Source organism: Berghia stephanieae, chromosome 7, assembly GCF_034508935.2.
Source record: "Berghia stephanieae isolate SIO BIC M18660-M18661 chromosome 7, UCSD_Bste_1.3, whole genome shotgun sequence".
In the NCBI taxonomy this organism is placed as follows: Eukaryota; Metazoa; Mollusca; class Gastropoda; order Nudibranchia; family Aeolidiidae; genus Berghia; species Berghia stephanieae.
In genome coordinates, this window is record NC_088366.1 from 65,366,620 (window position 1) to 65,371,619 (window position 5,000).

Genomic DNA, 5,000 nt, shown 5'->3' on the forward strand with positions numbered 1-5,000 from the left:
ATTAGCCTCCAATTGCCAACTTTGGACAGCATGGCAAATTACTGTTGACATCAGACGTTTGATTATCAATATTCATTCATGGAATGCCTAGGCGACAGTACCTCACCATAACACGCGAAAGGGCGAAATTCTGACATGTGAACGCTATTATAAATTATTTTTTAAAAAAAATAAAAATTCCCTTCATTCATCCCATGGGGAAATTTGTCTTTAGGGTCTATTTCAAGGGAAGACTGGAATGACTTTAACATTTTTGTAATGGACAATATTTTGCGTCATTTTTTAATTTTTTTTTTTTTTGAGATTTCCATTACAACCATGAGCCCATAAGAAATTAGCTTATCGGACCTGAAAATAAGTGCACGTCGGTACACGTCGTATTGACATTTTTGAGTGCTTTCTGCTTCATTGAATGTTGATGTACGTAACTATAATTATGATTACCCATTCCTCTATTTCAGATACAAGAACTTCTCATGACGTCATCGTCTTCGTCTCATTGCAATTATTCTACACAAATATCTCGTTAGAGATTGAAATCTTACACTTCCATCAATAACAACGTATTGATTAGAACCGACCGACGTGTACATATTGGCAGGTCTGGTTACCGATCGTAATTATGGGCTTGGTTTAACATTGTTGTAATGGATAATACATTTTACGTTGATTTGAGAGTATTTCCATTACAACAACGAGCCCATAACAATTTGGGTTATCAGACCTGCGAATAAGTCCACGTTGGTTTGAGAGTATTTCCATTACAACAATGAGCCCATAACAAGTAGGGTTATCAGACACTGACATGTAAATATGTAACGTTAATTAGAATTCAATTAAATATATTATATCGCATTACAAAAGGCATAAACCATCCAGTATTTATAATTTCCCAAAAGCCAATAATTCAATTCTATTATTATTAATATTATTATTGAAATTCAATACCCCTGCTTTCTGCCTTGTAGAATAACACTTCTTCCTTGTTTGCTATTAGGGACAAAATATGTGACGTCACACCTGCCTAGCAACTGCTATTTTGGTTCCACACTCACCAGAACGAATCAAGCGGTGGTCTTTACTAAGAGCATAGTTGATTTGGTTTGTTTGTTTGTTTTTGTTTTTTTTGTTCGTTTTTGTATTTGGGGGGGGGGGTATATTTTTGTTTTTGTGGGTTTTTATTTTATTTTTGTTTTGTTTTGTTTTTTTGTTTTTTAATCAAATTGATCGTATTCTTCTTTGCTATGACGTAAAATGCTTTGCACTTGATTGTCGACATCGCTCGGAGAGGGTTTTACCTATTTCCAAGTGGAACCACTTTTAGTTGCCGTGAGCGTTGTTAAGAGGAAGTGACGTCACGACTTTACAACCCCATTAATTATCACACAGTTGTGTAAGTTAAACCGCTCACCCAGCTTCATAAATACAAAGTTAATAAACACTTCTGTAGGCGGTGATCCGGCAAATAAACTTTTAGAACTGAAAGACTCCAAATGAGAAACCTCATACTCATACTAGACACCAAATACATATTTAGAGGAATGTTTATAAATATAAAGCTCTGTTTATCAGTATTTGAAACCATACATTGTGATGAATTTATGAACTTCAGACATTTTTTTCTACTACACTACTGCTGCTGAGTCTGTTGCTGCTGCTGCTACCAAAACAACATCATCAACAGCAATAGCAACAACTGCTACTACTACTACTACTACTACTACTACTACTACTACTACTACTACTACTACTACTTCTACTTCTATTACTACTACTACTACTACTACGACTACTACTACTACTACTACTATTACTACTACTACTACTACTACTACTACTACTACTACTACTACTACTACCACTACTATTACCACTACTACTACTACTACTACTACTACTACTACTACTACTACTACTACTACTACTACTACTACCACCACAACCACCACCATTACCACCACCACAATCACCACCGCCACCACCACAACCAATACCATCACAAAACAGAATCTATGTAGAATTGAGGCGAAGGCGATGCCAAGTGACAAAGGAATGGCAGATAGAATTATGTAGGAAAGGTGTTCTGTATTGAAATGGAATCAGAATCTTTCTTATATAATTTTATTGACCCTTTCTACAAATCTGCCCCTCAAGTATCCAGAAATATAATTAATGTGATCTGTCAGCTACAGAATACTTAAGCATCTGAGCCACGGTAAGATATCAACATATAATATAAATTATGCAATAAATTAACTTACTTATTTATCTATTTACTTACTTACTTACTTATTTATCTATTTACTTACTTACTTACTTACTTACTTACTTACTTATCTATTTACTTACTTACTTACTTACTTACTTACTTACTTACTTACTTACTTACTTATTTATCTATTTACTTACTTACTTACTTACTTACTTACTTACTTACTTACTTACTTACGTACGTACTTACCATCCAGCGTCATCCTCATTGACGTTGGCAGCAGCTTCTGATGGTGCTCACACTACTACGATATGACGATCGACCCAATCAGCAAAGTCCGTACCGTACTCGTGTACCGTCGCAAACCCACTCGGAAGTTTCGTCCGTTCAACTAGATGCTTGCGGTTTCTGGCTCGTTACCACAAAGGGTGCATGTTGGACAAGTGGAAAGTCCTCACTGACGAAACGATTTTGCCGTTAGGCAGGTTCTCTACCCAAGCCGATTCGATGCCATCCAGTTTCTCCTCTTGCTGGTGGGAAAGCCTGGCCTGTTCTCCACCAGTTTCGAGGACTCAATGTCCACGCCCCCCTCGAGGGATTGAATTCGTCCAAACTGACTTCCACCGCACTCTGCGACGACAAAAGTCTGCCAATTCCTCCCGCCTGTTGACGGTATCGTACAACTCTCTTCCATTCATATCTGTCCATTCTAGGATATTCTTAATATAACTGGACCTTGGTCTTTCTCTTCTTCGTTTGCCTTCCATATCCCCTGTACTACATACATCTTTTATTAGAGTTCATTGGGTTTCGGCATGAGTGACCAAAAAAAAACAAAAAAACTCTGAGTTTTCTCCTTTTGATGACATTTAGTAGTTCTGGCATGACTTCCAGCTCTTCCAATATGCTTTTATTTGTTCTTCTTTCCCTCCAGTTTATCCTCATCATCCTTCTGTAAAACCACATTTCAGCAAGAGTTTATACGTTTCATGTCTTTGTTCTTGAGGGTCCATCCTTCTGCGCCATAGGTCATCACTGTCCACACCAATACTTTTACTTTTACAGTAAATGAACTGGTAATTTTAATTGAAAAGCAATTCGATAGGGTATTTTCCCTCCTATATACCAATGTAAAATATAACCACAAAAAGCGCTTTTATATTGCGAAATATCCACTAGGTGTGATCAAGGCACTTTAAACATTTTAAACGCAGCTTACGAGAGTCATGGATTGCCCTTGGTGCTTAGTTCTGATTCGGGCTTGGGATCTCTTGAAAGGCGCGTTGAACACATTTATAGTGGAAACGACACCGTATAAAATCTTCATTCTATTTATGTGATTTGCGTATGAGGCCGAGAGAGAGAGAGAGAGAGAGAGAGAGAGAGAGAGAGAGGGAGAGAGGGAGAGAGAGAAGAGAGGGAGAGAGAGAGAGAGAGAGAGAGAGGAGAGAGAGAGAGGGGGAGAGAAAAAGAGAGAGGGGGAGAGGGAGAGAGAAGAGAGAGGGAGAGAGAGAGAGAGAGAGAGAGAAGAGAGAGGGGACGGAAGAGGGGAGGGGGGGGGGTAAATACAGCGTTGTTGTGCAGCGTATTCAGCAGGTGCAAGTTGAGCATAATGAGCTATCCCAGTGTGTTATACCCTGCCCCTCCCTCCAAAACACCTTTACTATTAGCCTTTATCCCCCAAACATTGTTCAGTTTCCGTTCATCTAACGTTAATCCCAATATCCAATACACTCCCTTCCTTTGTCCACGTCAACACTGTATGAAAGGTGCCAGACAAAGCAAGAAAGAAAAATAGAAGGAAAAAAAAAACATCCCAAAAAATCAGTCTACCTTTTAGGATGGTTTTCTTTTTTCTCCTATTTCTGTTTTTCTTTCTTGCTTTGTCTGACACCTTTCATACACACTTGTTCAGATCTTTATCTTCCACCAGTTCCTGTCCTTAATTTCTATAATTCAACATTATTCTCGAACATTGAGGATCACAGGCCAACCCTTAATACTAATACCACTCCGCATAATTAAAAAACTTGAGCTTTTATATAGCGCAATATCCACTAAACGTGCTCAAATCGCTTTACAAGGGGTCCCTGGCCAACAGCAGCACATAACATGTAGGACGTGACATGACGCCTGTCAGGCGATATTACAAATTTTTGGGACAGTGACAACGCTGTTAACGGCCAGGTTCTCATTTTACACCTGAGTACGTGAGAGAATGTGAGTAAAGAGCCTTCTCCAAGGACTCAACTATGCGCCGAGCGCGGCTCGAACCCAGGACCTTCCGATCCGAAAGCGAGTGTCATACCACAAGACCACATAGCCGCATAATACACAGCCTCATCCCGTCATTCACCGGGCGGGGCTAATATGTTCGCACCTTCCGCTTGTTGTAATGAAATAGCAGCTCGGATTTCGGAATTCCTCCTCGTCGTCTATCTCTATTTAATCCTTTTAAGGTCGGGATTCGGTTTTAATCTAACCTGAAACCAGGAGTAAGAAATTCAGTACAGATAGAATAAATCTAACGTCACTCAGGTCTTTGTTATTGTCTTTTTGCCATCCACGTTTATGAGTAAAGGGCCTTTTCCAAGGACTCAACTATACGCCGCTAGTTCAGAGCGGGATTCGAACACGGGACCTTCTGATCCGAAGGCGAGTGTCATACTACTAGACCACATAGCCACACTAGTAGTAATACGCTTCAACAGTCATAACGTCACTTCCCTCGTAATGACGCATGGTCACTTAGTAACTGGCTCTAAACTATCGGAACAATGGCGCCCTT